Raw genomic sequence first — 19,202 nt, 5'->3', positions numbered from 1 at the left:
TTTGATCAGACAGCCGAGGTTAGTCCTTCAGCCAGGTCTGTAATCACGAGTGTCCTTGGTTTATGTCTCAATGTAATTATCTTACCGTGAAATAATTTGGTTGGACTTTATTTAAACTGAAAAGTTTGATTAGATTTTGTATTGAGTTTTAAATCCTCTATCGGGGAAAAAAAAGCAACAACTGTCTATTTTTACATGCACACTAATATTCCAACGTATTGTTTAAAAAATCACGCATAACATATTCTGGTTGAATTTAAAGAATGTGGCCTTTTTCCAGCACAATTCAAGACGTGTTGTATACAGTTATTAGCCAAGATGTAAGACTCATTTTTGCATGTTTGCAACTTCGATAATGCACTGGAATCCAATTGATTCCCATGGAAACCTCGATGATCTCCAGTGTGTTTGCGAAGTTTCTTCCTCTATTTTTTTGTGGGTCTAGTGTTTGCCCAGAATTCTTTAAAATAGCTGCGGTTTTGCAGCGGATGTCGGCTCAACCGTGGACATGCTGATCACAAGCTAACAGGCTACAAGTGAGCTAACAGGCTATTTCTGTAAATGCAGCTATTCTTGAATTCTTCCATGCTGATATTCCACATATCCTCTCGTCAGCAATTTCAAAAAAACAAAACCCAGGTAATATTAGCTTCTCACCGAGGGCAAATCAGCAATAAAAGACAACATATTTTGAGCTAGCTAGCTAGCTAGTAGCTACAGCAGCTAGTAACTAGTGGCTAGAAGCCTGCTACATGCTTGAAGTGGTGAGCTTTGATGAAGACTGGATTGTGAAGTAAGGAAGGTCTGTTGGGTTACTTTGGTGAATAGTTTGTAAACCTACAACAAATATGAATCTATAAACAAGTTTCTGAAATAGAACGTGGTTTCACCCCAGCGGGTTTTCTTTTGTCGCTGCATCCTTGACACCGCCCACAATGGTTATGATTGGTTCACAGAAATATAAACAAGCCAGGTTTTTTTTCTTTCTTTCTACAACCTCTTGGGCAGATTTCCTCTGAAAAGCAGGAGTGTTTGGTCTTTACATACTTAATCATGTAAAAACAATCTGATGTCCCAGCGCCGAACGGAGCTCACGCTTTAACAACACGCAATAGAAAGCATTTAAACACTCGCTTCATTTGGGGAACTAGTTGGGATGAGAGGCAGTTACTTCCATTTCAGAGTGAGAGAGAGAAAGAAAGAGATAAGTACAGGGATCTGCCCTTTGAGTGCAGCTCCACTCATAAAGACACCACGCGTCACTCAATTATACGTCTGCATGATTAGAAGCTTGGGCTACATAAACAGCCAGCGTAAAAATTTACATTTTACCACTTAAGCACAAGCAGCTGTTTACAGGCCACGGAAGGAAGGAAAACACTTAGCAAGTATCTATACATGAGAGTAGCTGTCACATCTCCAGCAGTGGTTTTAATTAATAGTTGTTTATGTAGATTTATCGCGCTAGTGGGCTGGAAGAGTTGATTGCCTTTCGCGCTGGGGATGCTTCTGCTTCTGGATATTTTCTACGGCTCCCTCCAAATGAAGCACGTTTCCGTGCAATCGCGGGACCTTCGGAGGTTCAAGAGAGAGAGAGAGAAAGAAAGAAAAAAAAAACAACAGACAAGTAGAAACATCCTGATAGAAGTGTTGTGACCTTCACAGGCAAACAAAGACTGACAGCACTTTCAATCACCCGCTGAGCAAGATGAAAGTGCAAACACTTCATATATTTCATCTGCAGTGTCAAGACAAAAGCAATAACAGGAGCTGTTGCTTCTGCAAGAATTTCAAACCCCACCAAATGAGATTAGACCTCGGTGGAAGAAATTGCCTGAATCTATGAGCGTTATCAGTGGGGTTGATGTCACAGGTGAGATACTGGACTGTAGACGAAGCTAAACACAACAAAGCAAGGACACGGAGGCGAAATAATCACAGTGACATTAAACACCAAAGACATCCAAGAGATTATTTTTAATTTGTTGTTTTGGTTTTTTTTTATGGCACAGCAGTCAAACAATATTCTTTGCGAAATGCGTTGACAATTTTAAGAGTTATCTTTATTTCTGCAAGCGAAGACATAACACACGGCAGTTGTGCATTGTGCTAAATTACAATATCTAGCTTCATTTAGCTGCAACAACGATAACATTCGCCTCACATGAACCTTTCATGTGTTGTTTCGTAGCTAAAGTTCACAGCCTCTTTGGCTGCAAGTGGCTCAAAACCAATGAATTCAGTTCAAAGGTGAGATGAAGGAGATCAGCTGCTGTTCATATCCGAGCAACAAGTCTCGTCCTGTAAGCCCAGAAATTTACACGTGCTGCATGTGTGAGTTAATGAGTTGTTTCTGGTTCATCTTAAATAAAAATGGAATATTTAGCACGATATGACTGCACGACTGCAAGGCTTCCCAAAGTGGGGCTCAGGACCCAAATTTTGACTGCCAGGCAAAAAAAAATGAATGAATAATAATTTAAACAGGTAAAATAATTTTGCACAATGATGATGTTAGTCTTGTGCTACGGAGTCCTGGAGTGGCCAAGAAGAGACCCCCCCCCCCCCCCGCTCAATTTTATTATATTAAGCCCATGAGATTAATTTCTTTAGTTTGTTTTTTTATTCTTTATTTAATTTAAACAAGTTATAAATTGTGGCCACAAGTTAATTTAATTGAGGGAAGAAGTTATATATCAAGGCCTCCAAATAACAAAATTGAAGGAACAAATCATATCAAATAACCTCAAAATAATTGAGGGAACTAATTTATCTTGCTGCCTCCTGGGGGAACAGTTACGCGTCGTGGCCACAACTATGTTAATTAGAGGGTGAAGGTTATATGTTTTGGCCTCCATATATATGGGTAATTTTTTTTCCCTCGGTACGGCCCCTCCAGGTCTCCGTACCGAGCGAGGCCTCATCACCGTCACGTTCGATTATCGCGGTGTGGAGCGGAATCTGATGGCACCCGTTGAGCCTGGAGGCAGCAGAGCAGCGGGGCTGTCTGACAGGAGGAGAGGAGAGGAGGCTACTAGGCTATAGGGAGGACCTGACTGTACTCTGGCATCCACAGAATGACATTATAGCTGTGTGGTTTCATGATAATAATAATCTTCAGAGCAGCTGTATAAACATTTAACTGACATCCACTCCCTGGGCATGCAGTATGTATCTTTAACTTCAACTAGGGCCAGTCTGATGCAACTATTCATATCTCCGCCCATCGCCTCGCTCTCTCTCTCTCTCTCTCTCTCTCTCTCTCTCTCTCTCTCTCTCTCTCTCTCTCTCTCGGGATACATGATCCATGTTAGTATTTGCTGTAAATGTCAATGGAAAATGAATGTTCACATCACATTAAGCTTTCAACATTTGAGAGAAAAGCACCTCGTATTACGAGCACGAGCTGGAGCGCTGTGATTTACTGCGCGGCCCGACTCGCACTGAGTTGCAACAGTTGTCTTGTTTCATTCACTTTTGGGAAACTGGGAAACAGTTTTTCAGAAATTTCAGGACTCGACGGAGGCAATAATAAATTTAGACAAACCCTTGCTCTGGCCCCTCACAATGTAGCATATTTCCTGGTAACATTTGTCTCAATTCGTGGCAGTTTGTGTAAATATTTATGTCACTAAACTAACTATTCTGTATACAATAAGCCCCCCAATCTTCCTTGGAATGTGATTTAATTGGCGGTTTCCTCTGTTTATCCTGATTCATATGGTTGTGGGCGCGCTTACAGTAATGCATAATCAGGTAGATAAAATGTGGCCTCAAAATAAAAGTCCTCCTTAAAGGAAATCAAATGAAGGTTAATGGTTATTTCATGCCCCCCTGTCTGCAATCCGCATTCCCTCATCACATGCCAGATTACCATTATGTGTCATTTGTATTACAATAAACAGACTCCAGATGGCTTGGATTCTCTTGAATATACATAGAGCAACAGAAGCTATGGGGAGAGCTGCTGTATTTTACTGACTAGTCACTTTGCTTCAGACAGCCAGGCCATCTCTCTTTCACTGGCTCGCTTATTATGTCCGGAAAACTTGTCTGCTCAGTCTCATAATGCCAGACGAGGAAATAACAATTAAAGAGGGCTCACGGATTACACGTTAGTGTGTGTTGTGTCAGTTTCAATAAGAGGAGATGACTAAGCTTGAACAAATGCAACCATATTGAGTTTCCCTTTTCCCCCCTTTGAACTGTTCATTGATGTCCGTATCGGTCAAGCTGGCAGCGGAGAGATGCTTTAATTTACAGGGGCGTTTCTAGCTATTCGGGGAGCCAACGGGACCAGTACCCCCCCCCCCCCCAAGCCACATCATCATGACTCATTTTCAACATAACATTTTATTTTACTCACATAAGAATAATAATTTTTAAAAAAAAACAGTGGATAAGAAAATGTCTGTTGTTTTACCCCTTTTGGCAATATTCTTATCAGGTCGGTGTTTCTTCAAGTAAATTCAGATATATTATTTTCCATTTATGCATAAATAGCAGTTTAGACAAAAGATGCTAGGCTACCGACAGGTTAGCTGTTGCTAGCATTGATCATTTTTGGCTGCTTGGACTAAACAAACACTTGCCAAAGCCAGTTTATTCAGTGCAACTCATTAACTATTTTGCCATAAAGTAATCTTGACATGCATTCTGCTGTTTTTATTTTTTAACATATTTGCTTTTTATGTAGATGGCACGAAGAACAAGCCAACCAGAGGCAGAGCAGGCCCAGAAGTGCTCCCACGCCTTGCACTTCCTCCTTGATCAGACAAAAGAAGGCCCTTCAGCACCTGATGAATTGCCTAACTTGATCAAATATGGATGAGCAGTTGAAACAATCTCGGCCCACTGAAGCAGCAGAAGCTGTTCTGATGCCGGAACCCTTTGCTCGGGAGCCTCCGTCAGAGCCAGGAGTAATGCTAGCAGTAATAGAACAGCCACCGGTGGTGCTAGCGGGGGGTAAACAGCTGGACATAAAAGTTTTGGACCCTTAGTATTTCCTTGGGGCCCCCTTCCAGTTAGGAGCCCAATTTAGACCCGGTTTACCGACTGTGTTGCAACGCCCCTGCCGGTGTAATTCCCTTAGTCCTCAGGCATCTTTGACATTGTCCAGCACAGTAGACGATATAATCAGAGGGCAGGAAACAAGATCCCCCAATTCATCTTTGCTCCTGCCCTGTCAGGTCATAGTGCGCTTCTATATCCGTATCATAGAGTTTTGCCACAACACCGCAAACAGACGTGTGTGAAGGCTGGTCCTCATCCAAAACTCACTGAAAACATATGCATGACACATGAGATGTCAGCTGCTGCCTTAATTAAACACCTCTGTTGTGAGGGCTATCGCACATCCGACAGTGATTTATCTGTGATTATTTGCCCTCTCTGTATTTGGGGCAAGGGACTGGGAAAAGACCTTTGGTTCAATTCACGCGCGTATCATTGAGGAACACTGGGCCTCTTGTCAGTATGTCCAATATTTAACCCAGAATGAAACATTTTATTTTCCTAACCTGGTTAAGTAATCATATTACCTCAGACTCCATAAAGTGGAACAAACAGTAGCATATAACCCTGACTTCTTTTTATGTGTCTTGAGTGACAGATTGGCTTTCATCAAAGAGGCAAGCGAAGAACTTATATAGTCATTTTGCTATGCTAAGAGTACTAAATTGATCCTCATATGTAGAACATCTGGTGAAAAGCAATTTCCACCCGAGTGTTTTAGTATTTCCTCCTAATTAATTTCGCATGTACATGACAAGAGTGAGCGGCCTCCCAGAACCAATGCACAAAAGCGGGCTTTGTTTCGCTGTTAGAAAAGTCATCTGTGGTTCCACGTTCAAAAACTCGCTGGCACTTTGACGCTTGAGATCAACACTGAAAGCAACATTTTAAGAGGAGAAAAGTCACATCTCGCACCTCAACAGAACAGGAGCTGAACGCTTACATTCGCTCGAGCGGTAGCGTGCTAGACTGGGTTGCACGGGACAGGTAAAGGTATGAGAATAGGATTACAGGAAATCCACAAAATACTTGAAGTTGTCTGTCTTGGCTCGCTGTACTTTAAAGCAACAATTATCTGAAAGCAGTGGACAGAGGAATCCCTGTTAAAGCTCCAGTGCAGCGCTTTGACATAGAAATGTCATAGTATGTGGAGGTTCTGGAGCCAGGATGCTCCGTGCATCTGTGTGTATGTGCACAAATATAAATATTTTGTTACTGCACTTAAGTAGTTTTTTCAAGTATCTGTCCTGACTATATATATATATATATATATATATATATATATATATATATATATATATTCTCCCTACATTCATAAATATCCTGTACCTTAACATTTAAAAAAAAACCTTACTTTTCATGTATGACAGCCAGAAACAACTTCACATTTTTACAAGACGAACAGACGAGAGTTTTATTGAAGGGGGCAGATATCTTGTTCGCTCTTCAACACGGGTGCATGTGAATGTTTGTCGCCACTTGCCAAAAGGAAGCAGGAAGACAGCCACCATATTTGCTCGTCAAGAACGATAGAGACGAGTTTGGGGACACTTGGAATTGTGTTGAGTGTGGTGATGAATGCGATATGAAGAAAGGAGAAGTAGCGTCGATATTAGCCACGACGCGGATGAACCACTGCAGGTGGTGCAGTACTTCTTACTTTATACTTTTGAGTGTATTTAAGACCCAGTAGTTCTTTACTTTGACTTGACTAGATAGGTTGAACCAGTACTTCTTTTTTTTAAAGTATCTGTGCCTCTACTTGATTAATAAATGTGTGTACCCGTGAGCCTGGTGCCGGGCGAGACAGCAACATACGGTTAGCCCTCTGCTAACATTTGAGTGGATAAAATAATTTAATCGTCTGACTTGAAATGCTTTTAGACCAAATGCATCAAACTCTGTTACTGAAATGAACGATTTTTTTTTTTTTTTAGACCCGCAGCAGAAATAACGCAGTAGGATTCACCAGACATACGCATGTGTCAGGAGTTGTAACACTCCTTGCTGCCAGGAGGTGGAGACAAAACTGGCGCGTTACAGCTTTATGAAGGAAAACCTCACTTTTTTGTCCTTTTATTTGAATGTTTTAACCTCAAATCTTGCCACTATCACTGACCCCCCCCCCTTTTAATTGACTCTAGCAGCTTGTATTTGAAGTAATACAACAAGGAGTGACAATCGATATCAACCCGTGCTGAATATCACAACCGTCTGAGAGTCAGGCGTCTGTACGTATGAATGGGATTGTGAGACCGCGGTGAGACACAACAGTTTCTTGTTATTACTTGTCCGAATGACAAGTCATAAGAGACCTTAGAACATTGGCGTCGACACATGAAAAGTTGGCTTGATCAGATTAATCATTAAAGTGAGAGATAGGAGCACACCGTGGCATTGTTTTTAACCCCATCTTGATGCCGCTCAATCTGAGACCTTTGTTTGGATAGGGCGTCTGGGACCACCTGGATGAATGTAACTTTTGTTTGCCAAAACCGCACATTTTTCACCTGAAGGCCTCTTCTTTACAATGGCAACCCCCCCCCCCCCCGCCTTCTCCCTCCTGAGTCTGCTTTTCATCTCCACAAGCTCTTCATCTTTAGAGGAGATGTGACGCATGGCTACAGGAGAAATAAGTGTCTGGAGTTAGCTTGCCTGTATACATAGGCAAACAGGAATGGGTGCGATTTAGCTGTACAGATGCAGAGGCCAGATACAAGCAGGTGTTTACAGGAATGTTTGAAGTTGAAGGGAGATGTTCCTTCCGATTAGAGCCTTGAGGAGGACAGAGGATCGAGGTGTTTATGCTGATCATCCCTCTTTATCTTTTTATTTATTCTAGTCATCTGCTGGGTGTTTTATGACTTCAACTCAATATCGCACCTCAGAAACATAACATGTTGCAATTCCAAACATATTCATGCTTTGGTGTCTTTTTTTTTTTTTTTTTTTTTTTTTACTTCCAGTGACAGCAAGTCAGCCGCCTCCTGGGACAGAATCCGTCCCTTCTAGGCCAGTGGCTGTGCTTCTGTTGGGAGGATTAAGTTTGTCCTGAAGATTACCTCGTCCTCTTGTTGTGAAGCTCCGCCGCTGCATGCAGCGCTGCACCGGCCGCAGCGAAGAAGCTCTTTCTGTTGCAGCTTCAAAGCATTTTTCCTGGGCGGCAGAGTTACAGAGTCTTTGTGGCATGGGTTATTTGTCAGAGGGTTTGGAGAGTGACTTGTTTTACTCTGTTCTCTGAAAAACGGGCCCATGCGTGAGTACTTGAGAAGTCTTAAGTTACAACCGTGAGCCCCAGTATTACAAGCCGATGACTGACAGGAAAAATGGGGTGAGCTATTTTGCAGGGTTCTAACAAAAACACCAATAAGAAGGAGAGGGAAACAACAGATTAGACTACTGATCTCAATCTGCTCTCCTTTGGTTATTGGTATATAATAGCTCTGAAAAGGAAGTCATTTAAAAGAGCCTTTAATCAATTCTCCTTTGACGCATGAAAGTCGGAAGAGCGAGAGCGCGCTCCTGCAGCTCTGAAGATGTTGGTGTGGGGGAAGTACGACAGAGAGATGGGCTCTAATTTGTGTTCTCATCGTGTCCAGGCATCTCCAAAGCACTCGATCACACCACAGCAGGCCTTGATGCCATGTGTGAATGTAAAAGGTTCCAAGGCTCCCTGGTGGTAAAATCACATTGCCAAAATGACCACGACCTCTAAATGAAACACTACCCCCTTTTTTAAAAGGTCCCATTCAAAACCCAGCTCTCGCTCTCTCTCTTTTTTTTTTTTTAAGGCGCATAAGGTAGCAATTTCCCTCAAATATGGCGTAGCCCAATAACTGTTGAAGTAACTGACACCACGTCCGGGTGAATGAAAGATATTTTTTACAACATGTATGAACCCCCAGTGGGATTTAAGATAGTAAAAAAAAAAAAGGTTGTCAAGGAATATGATAATTGTATGCAAACATGTTAAACCTCATGATTTATACTGTACTATATTACTGCCGCCGCTGTGATCCTTTTTTGTTTTATAGTTGCAGCCAGAGAGGAAGGTCTGAGCACTGAGTGAGTACATTGTTCATTCCAAAGCATGCACAAATCTGTTTTAAGTTCAAGAGAGGAGGAACCCTTTAATTTAAACCCTAAAAATGAAGTCATTCATTCCCTGCTAAACTGCAGCGTGACCCATAAGGTTAGGTAAACAAATGTCCCTTGCATTACTGTCAAAAAAGACCCAGCCCCTCGCTCTGCCATGATGTAAACTCCCACTATCCTGTTACAGCGAAGGGAAGCTGGAGGGATGGCAGAAAAGGAAGGGAAGAAATGTATTCATCCCAAGCTTCTTCTTTTTTTTTCTGATGACAGAGGGAGGGAAAGTCAGTACCTGGGGCTGTTCTCAGGAAGGTGTCCAACAAGGAAAAAGCTGTCTTGTTCCAAAGCAGAAAGCTGAGGAAGGGAAGACAGACCGCAGTACGCTGAGCCCAGCAGGCCTGCTCGGGTCTCTTACCAGCTCCAGCTCCAGCACGGGCTGGAATGTGAGGAATCCTACTGGGCTGGGGTTCGAGTGCAGGGGTCCAAACCTCACATTGCTGCTCACACTCATTTTTCCCTTCTCTTTTGGTATTGTATTTGGATATGGGATTGTAATGCAGCAGGAATGTAGTCTAATAGTTCTTAGGATAGCTGCGGACAAAGAGCCTATAAAGTTTTCAAGAAACGTGTTCTGTTTTCTCTTGAGTTTTGGAGAGATTTTTTTTTTTTTTTTAAGGATTTTAAAACATTTCATGCAAAGCGCAGCAGTATCAAAGAGAACATCTGTTTTAAATGGTTGAAGCAGCAGCAGCAGCAGTTTTGGCACGAATAGGAATTATACCCTGGATATCGCTAATGTGACACTAATTGCTTCTTAGTCTGTCAGAGGACAAGAGAGAGAAGAGACAGAAAGACAGAGGATGAGGAAAAAAAGGGGGGAGAGAGAGTACGGGGTGCTGACTGAGGGCAGTAATGACTGCCAATGGAATGCCTACACCCATAATCCTCTCTGTCACTGCTGACAGATCCTCTTGACCTCTGAACTCCTGATGTAAAGAAGGGAAAGAAAGGAAGTCACAACTTAATAAAATTACCCGGTGTTTGTTTCGGCCCTAGCTGGCGGACTGTAGCTTGAGATGATCTCACAATAGCTGTTTTGGATATGCCCTTTGATTGTTTGTGTCTGTGCGTATGGGCTCTCCAACACGTGAGGTCAAAGGGCAAGGATTTCATAACATTGAACATTGTGGCGGTAAAATTTCCGCAACAAAAATCGAGTTATTTTAAAGGGCAATGTCTGCTCTGACACAGGCTTTGTCATGCTTTCCTGTGCTTCTCCCAGCTAATCACTCACACATTACACAAGTATCAGACCTGACAGCGTGCGTGTGTGTGTGTGTGTGTGTGTGTGTGTGTGTGTGTGTGTGTGTGTGTGTGTGTAACACTGCAATCTGTGTTTCAGCAGGCGGACCAGGTCTGAAGACATTGGCCAAAGCTGTCAAAAGTTTGTCATCAATTTTCCCTGCCTTGTCATCAGTCTTATCTGATCCCACTGTGTTTCTTGCCGCACGTTCTCCTCCCTCATGGCGAATGGAAACACACACTCCCTGTGTTCAGGAAATTCAAGGCAGGGCCTCCAGTGCGCCCCTTAAACAATTTGTGGGTTGTAGATGTATTTATGTATATTTTAACCTGTGCTCTGGGCACCAAATTGTAGTCCTGGTCATAGGATATGATGCTATTTGTCAGTATGTGTTTGTAACAGAGTCATTTTTAAATGTACTTTGAACATAAAAAATGATTTGTGCTGTCAAAATATAGTTATGTTTGTGAAAATAATGTACATTGAAAGACATATTTCTGTGTTGATATATACTGCTTTACAACTTCCAGGAAACATTTAAGTCACGTAAACCCAACAAGACTTTACAATTCTCATAGTACAGCAAACAACAGGCTTTTTGAAGTAAATTTTCCATTTAATTCCTCCGTTGACGTTTCAGCAAATACTTTTTATGAAGGGTTTTAAACCTGGAATCGAGCCAACCAGCCAGCAGATGAATGGTGACCACAATATGTTTGAATTGGCACAAACAGAAAACTATGGGAACGACTCACCCTGTGTTGCATTGCTAACAATATATATATATTATTATATTATATATATTATATTATATATACCCAACGTTTTGCAACCAAATGGTGATTAACATAGAGAATGAAAATATTCAGTGTTTTTCATTTCTGTAGCCAGGTTCCTTCCAGAGAGTCAGGAGAACTCGTGAAACTCAAAATGGCCAATATTGACAAAGCATTTCCATGGTGACAGCACGTTCCTCCAGTGAGGGACACTACTGGTTCTTTAGGTTTGTAGGTAGTGAAGTACTTCTTCGTGAGGTCGCGAATCAAGTTGCATTCTAGTTGAACACAGAAGACAAAATTCCCAAGTTTCTAGTCTAAGTATCCAAATGGGACGTCGGCGCATTCAAAACAAGCTGCTTTAATTTTCTTTTTGAGTATTTTTATGTCATAATTGTATCACATAAACTGTCTGTGCTGCTAAGACTTTTTCAATTTGCAATACACAACGCAGACTGTTGCTGTCGACTGAAACGGGGTCAACTCTGGTGTGACATCACTCCCTGTTCTGACCTTCCGCGGCATAAAATCTATCCACCTTCAAACTCTACTGAAACCCTCGGATGGCCACAACAATATGGCTAATCAGGACTAGGATCTTCACTTCTGGATCCTCTCTGCCGAGCCCTCTAACATGTTCAGCATAACAATAGCAAGACTTCTCCGAGACACGTGACGGGAAGAGCTGGTCTAATGATACCACCCACCCAGCAGCACGGCTTCAAAGTGTGTGTATGTGGGTGCTTGGACGGCGGAGTCCTATTATCACCGTCTCTTGTTTATGCTACAGATCATAAAGGACTATAGGGTGATGCTGCTGTGCATGTTGCTGTGTTTAAGCGTGTAATTGTCATGTTTCTGGACCTTCTCTCTTCTTCCTCCTGACTCTGCTGCGCTGACAATTCGTTTGACAAACATGCAATCACCGTAGTTACAGACATCCCCTTTAGTTAGGGTAGAGAGCTGTGTGAATTATGGTTTAGATGGAAACCTTTGAATTATGGGTAAGCTCTGAAGTGCCTCCCGTCCAGGGAAAGAAGAAGAAGAAGGAGGGATCTTCACAGACTTGTGCCACAGAGGAGTGCTGACAGAGACCTGGCTCGACAAACTACAGCAGAACCAGAACAACAAGAGGCTAACCCAAACACGGACCAGTAGAACCGGAGAAACCCAGCCTGGGCAGGGTCAGACGGTGCATCTCACCGCGGAACAGTGAGGGTGGTTGACGGCGCGTAACCTCTCACCAGTTCATTTGCCATTTACTCAAGCCAGCTCTGCGAACACACACTTGGAAAACAGCATTGCAGGCATTCCTCCCTAATTGTACATTTGTCCTTTTTCAAAGGGGAGAAGTGTTAGGCCAGATACAAAGAATCTTGGGATAGGGCGATAGGGACAGCATCCGTCCCTAGCCTCCTTATGGCTATTTAAAGGTACAGTAGGCTGTATTTTCCGCCGCATAGTGAGGCACCCACCCTTCCGCCTGGCTCCATATTGGAACCAGATGCTGCTGGATGCGAGGCCCCACTAATTTAAGTGGACAGGGCAGATGGAAGCAACTCGCCCTGCATGCATACCACCCCCTGTTGGCTTTCATGTGATGAAAAATCTCTGCAGTATGTATGAGCACGTGTGTGTGTGTCTGTGTGTGTGTGTGTGAGTGTGTTTAACGTTACGCACACAAGCAAACATTAATCGAGCATGGGCACACATTCATACACACAGGCTTGAGTTTACATGAACTGAGTCTACACAACCACAGAGATCTAGCAACACGCACACACACACACACTCATGCACGCGAGAAGTCTTTTGTGAATAGTATTTAATATTTGTTTAATGCAGAAATATATATATATGAAATGTGTGTATATGTACACACACATATATACATGAATATATGCATGTACATAAAGAAACCTGTTTTATACATTCGAACAAGTGTTAAAGTTTGTGTAATTGTTGGCAGGCACTCCTTCTCCTTATTTAACTACTTTTAAGAAGTTGGATTTTGAGCATTTTTTGCTAGCAGCTGACAGAAAAAACACTTCTGACCGCCACAGTTTTTCTTGTGTATTTTATTCAAACGTGGTGAAACGTCATCTCTCTGCTATGAGTTACATGGAACCTCTCCTCCAGTTAGAGGAGACGGGCTTCAGCCCTGTCAGCCAACGCTCATCACCCACTCAGTACGAAGACACTGATGCGGCGCTAAGCCTGCAACCTTATCCCGCCATAAATTACAACAGTGCCTAGCAACACCAGGAACCACTGCATCGCCCCTCAGTGTGTGCTAGTGTGTGCGTCTACATGTGTGTGTGTGTGTGTGTGAGCACGTGTTCGTGTGCATAAGAAATAGCGCTCTATAGTGTGCTCTTTGTCTGCTGAGGTGACAGGTAATTGAGTCAAAAAGGATGGAGGAATTATGGCTGGGAAGCAATTTGAAACGTTGCAAGACTTTAGAGCCAAAGCCTCACTGGTGGTTAATTGCTGTGTGACACAGCCACACACACACACACACACACACACACACACACACACACACACACACACACACACACACACACACACACACACACAGAGTCCTGCTGCGTCTAAGCTAGTGTGAAATATACTATTATTCTTATTGATCTAAATGCTATTTTGAAAACTAGGAATGGTCCAGAGTGTAAAATGAACACAGAGCAGTTTTTCATTCTCTGCTTGATATTATCCCCCCTTATAAACTGTCAAGTTATTTCATCCTGACAATAAACTTGCACGGCGCTCGTGTCTCATCCCTCGGGATCATCTGGTGAACGTACACTATCAGTGAAGAGAAAACTTGCAGATTGGCCAAGAAATTTCCTCTTTGATAGCGTTTGTTTGTTTAGCTGGACTCGGTTGACCTGCGCTGACCTATCTCCTCAAACTCAGCAGTCCACAGCCAGAGCCCTGCCTTGCTCCAACAGACATCCACCAACAAAACAAAACTTACTCTACTGCTCCCCGTGAGTGTGTATGACACAAGAACGACTCTAACGTGGCAGAGTGTGTACATCAAGTGGACTGATATGAAATCTTTTTTTGGAATAAGGTAATGAATAATGGTTAGATACTGCTTTGTAGGAGCTGAACAAACATCACTTAATCGTCATTAACATTCATTAATATTATTTGTGCCTTTGTATTGCAGAGTTCCCCTTAAGTAACTCACACAAACCTCCTCTAGTTCTTTCTTGAAATCTACAGCATGAGCACCATCGCTAATAATTTCCAGGCACATTAGCTAACCATTAACTACACGTTAATTAACCCTCATCGATGTCCAGTGTTCCCGAAATATACTTGATGCGCTTTCCTTTGATTCACACATTGTAGGATGCATGATCACGGAAGTTCATGTCAAAACGGGCAGGAAAACAAAGCTCAGTTCACCAGGAATAAGAGAGTATTCGATGTGTTCGACAATGCAGATGAAACCGAGGTAAAACCCTGTCGCAGCTGTGTGGCCCAGAGCAAACTGTATGGTAGTTGAATGACCTTTGGGGTATTTGACAGCTTCTTTCAGAGGATATTAGATAAACTGGGAGTCCCCTCTGGTTATACAGTAAATATCCCTAATCTGTGTGGAACGAGGGTCTGAGCAGGGTTCCTGCGCAAACCCAGTCCTGACGGTGGAAGAATTCATTCTCCGTGGTTCTTTCCTTTGTTGGAGCGACTCTCGTCCAAAGCGTCCAAGCACACGGCAACCACTTATATGCATACATGCATTAAGGAACACGCGCACACACACGCACACACACACACACACACACACAAACAAAGAGGGGTTAAGGGGTTGCTTTCTTATCATGGAGGTACCCTTTGGCTGTGATTAAGACTTGTTTTCACTATCCCTCTGGTGTCCTGAAGCTTAGCTAGATGTCACAGCTATGGCAGGAATGCTTGAACGGAGAGGCCAAGAGGGGGTCACAGCTAGGATGTAAACATCAACATTTTCTTTCTTAAAAGGATTTAGACCCACTTGACGGGAAAAAAGCTCTGCCACAGCACAAAACCCGATCCCTAACTCCACACCTGGCCCTAGGCGCAGACCTATGACCAGCTTACCTCGACCTAATCCTAGCATTTAAAAGCATTTGTGGGGCGCAAAAACTGACCTTAGATCAGCATCTTAGTGCGGCCTAGGCTAAGTCAGCACTGGGTTGTTGCTGCGTGTAGGGATTGAGAGAAGGGCTTTAGCTACAGATTGCTATCAGAGCAAACAGGAGTTTTACGCCCTTTCTGGAGCTGTGCCATGGCAGGCTACGGACAATAGACCCTTTGTGTATTGCTGATTGGCAGATCTACTCATAAAAAGCACCGTAAAAGGTTTAACTGATAAATCATGGCTTCATTTTGACGTTATAATGCATTTTGCTTTGTCTCTAGATGTCAGTGCTGAGACGAATAACTTGATGGAAGAAGCATATAAGTGAGGCATATTTCTGAAAACAATATATGGCTGAGGAGACATAAACCATGTTTCTATTCATGTTATTTCGCTCCAGAAGAAAGCCCACGTCTCTCTTCCAGCTGTGTGGAAATGGTTTGAATTAGCCCCGCCATCTCCCCAGAGAATGTGCTGTAATGATGCAAATTTAGGGGGTTTCTGACAAGACCTTGACACTTGATATGTTGGTCAACTCCCCGTTCCATGTTGGTTTTACCAATCCATAAATATTGGGTCCACTGGGACTAGCGTGTGTGTGTGTGTGGGGGGGGGGGGGGGGGGGGGAAGGAAAACAGTAAAAGACAGAAAGATTGAGCTTAATATTTTAACTCTAATCTGATGTAATGTTGCAGACCTGCAGCCCCATCTACTGTTGCACCACACAATAGGAGAGAAAGATTCCTAGAGGCACAGATGTCCAGGGCGAGCCTCCTCTCTGGTAACCAAAGCAATACCAAGCAGGAAGGGAAGAAGCCAAAGAGAATGTGACTTTTGGCCAGACATGCCTTTCTTGTTTGTCATGTGTTGTTATTGTGCAGAACTCTACTGTAAAAACTCGATCTCAATAGCTACACCTCTCTTTCTCTCTCTCCCTCAAATGCTCCGTCTCTCCCTCAAACATGTGACCATGGTTATGCTAACGCAGCATGGGATGTGAACCTTTTTTAAGCTGCGGCTACAACCATGGCATCTGCAACCCTTCCTCTGGCCTCATCTGTAAGTTGCAAAACCTGGATCCATGCGGTGGATGGATATATTTAACTAAATATTAATTCAAACATGCAAAAGCAGGAGTCTTGTTTGCAGACTTGGCTCCTATCATGTCTGATATTTCATAACAAATTCTGTTTATTTTTTAGTTACTTTTTCTACTCAATGGACAGTGAAACAAACGCTACAACTGTTACCTTGCAGACACCCTCATGTGTTAAAGTGGGTTGACCACCAAAACCTTTAAAGTAGTACTTCATCCAAAAATTATGATTTATTTATCAGTGACTCACCTTTGCATATATCTCAGATTCTTTTCTTCCAGCACAACTTCTCAATGAATCAAGTATTCAGAGACCTCCAGCCACGTATGTGCGGCTTGGAGCTAATGGAGACCCAAACCATACAGAACTCCCAAAAAGTCTTCTTCATCCATTAATACTCACCAATACTTCACAAACACTTTGATCTCAGCTAAAAAAACTTCCCAAATAAAAAAGAAAAAAGTGGGTTCTACACTCGAAAGCATGCACGCCATCATGTGTGTGCCAGGACTCTGCAAAGCTGCATTTCAGGGTTTGTAAACAGATGTTTTGTATACATTAGCTTGTAGCTACAAGTGTCTGGCTAGCATTTCCTGAATTCTGGTACTGGAAGTAGAGTGGATAAAGAGGACCTGGATTGCTGGACGCTGCATTTGAGGGTTTTGTAAACTGATATTTTTGTATAGCTTTTCTTTTCGTAAATATTGGTCTCCATTAACCTCCGGCAACATTATTTTGCGGCTTCTGTTCTGCTGGTATTCTGTTTTCACCAAGAAATCATCAAGTGGGAGGGGTTGGATGGACACTTCGATGAACTCAAAACATCTTACGATAGGTTTAGGGTAGTATCACTTTAAAACTTGAAAAGGCTGACATACAGCGGGTCCATCCGTGACGTGCCGCCAGCTTGGTGATGCCAGTTGCAGCCAACAGTCATTGCAATCGATTGCTAAACCTGCGTGTGACCACATGGTGGGTTGCTATTTTTCTTTTAGGCAAGTCTGTTTTTCTGACTTACTCATACAACAATGTGGTTCACCATACATTTATAGTGAGTCCCGCTCTGTGGGCCCAAGTGTATTTCTAATTTAAAACACAATTCCATGTTCTCTACTTGGATGTGTTACTACCCTTTTTTTCGCGAAGGTGTAAAATGAGTAATTACAAGTGTTTGTCGGTGTTTTGCCTGAGCTGTATTTTCCCTGTCTGGTCATTCTGACACGCAGGTAATGAGTTCTTTCTGACAGAGTGAAACTGGCCCAGCTGCAGCTCTGCAGGTGAGTGATGTCTTTGACTTCCTGGCTGTGAAAGGGCTCTGTGTGGTCCTAGTTTCTTTACATCATACAAAAAAAGGTGCGCAGCTCAGTAAGCTGTCATCCATGTGGCCATTTGATATTCAAGAATACTTAGTTGATTGTTGACATTACCAGCTGACCTTTTTTTGTTTTTGTGTGTGTGTGTGTGTGTGTGTGCGCGCACGTGCGTGTGTGTGTAGAGCTTCTGTGGAGGTGTATCGTATCCACAGCTGTGAGGTAACTGTGCCTATAATCTGTCTCACCAGAGCTGTGTAACCTGAGTTAGAGTGAGGTTAAGGGTCACTTATTGAACTTGAATTACACTGGGAGAGGCCTCCCTCTGCCCCTCACCAACGCTCACACAAACCCTGTGGGGTTTGTTTGTTTTCTCTCCCAGTCTCTCCCAGATTTACCCAGTCCTCTTTAATGAGTATTTAATACACACCCTCAGACATGTTTACACTGCATGTAACAACACTGGCTGTGTGATCTTGCAACACACTTGGATATACATGTCAAAGTGTGCGCATGTGCACGCAAGCGCGCGCTCTCTCTCTCTCTCTCTCTCTCTCTCTCTCTCTCATTGCAACTCCCACCCTCTAATTTCCTTATTTCTTTACCCTGAGGGGAAGAACACCTGTCAGTTTTGTCCCTCCTCAATCTCAGATAAGACAATAGAAGGTAGTCGAGGTGTTTGGTTACACACACACACCACACACCACACTCACACACACACACACACACACACACACACACACACACACACACACACACACACACACAAGCACGCACAGTAACAGAGCAAAGAATGAGGCAGATTAAAACCTCGTCTCTCTTGTCCACGAGGCCACTGCAGCACTCCAGGTGTGAATACTGTCAAAAGCACACTTTTGTTTCAACAAGTTGGAGAATGAGGGAGCTTCAGTTTTGGTTGTTTTTTTTTGTTTTTTTTGCTTTAAACTCATAATTCAACCTGAACCGCCACCCCCGGGCCCCCTCTGCAAGCTGTTAAGTTTTTAACATATCATTTTTCGCAGCACATGTTCTGCGTTATATGAGTTACCAGGAATTTGGATTGAATGGACAATGAGGTTCCTGAGCCTTGAGAAGGATTATTCTTAATCCTGAGAAGAGGAGAGTCACCCGGGTCGGTTAAAGTGATACCACAGTACCCTCTGTTGGTGAGCTGGCAGTACTGCCACATGTAAAACCTTGAATGGAAGTCAGCTTTGGTCTTTTAATAGTAAAGAAGCCACATCAGAGTGTCTTTGAAGAGCTTGTATTCACTAAGTAGTAGTTGGGCCTGGCAGTACTGACTCACACAAACGTTTTGAACTGCATCCATCTAGAATCCCACGGCTGATGGTTTCATAATACAGTAGTAAATAGGCTCTAGTCACACAAGGACGCCCATCTGCTGCCCATTCATCCCTTTATCCCACTGTCATGTTATTGTACTGGCACGATGGAGCCAGTGGGTGGTGCTGAACAATT

This window comes from Aulostomus chinensis, chromosome 20 (genome assembly GCF_037954235.1).
Source record: "Aulostomus chinensis isolate RoL2024-O1b breed Wild chromosome 20, RoL_Achi_v1.0, whole genome shotgun sequence".
Lineage (NCBI taxonomy): Eukaryota > Metazoa > Chordata > Actinopteri > Syngnathiformes > Aulostomidae > Aulostomus > Aulostomus chinensis.
Note: the sequence above shows the minus strand (reverse complement) of the source record.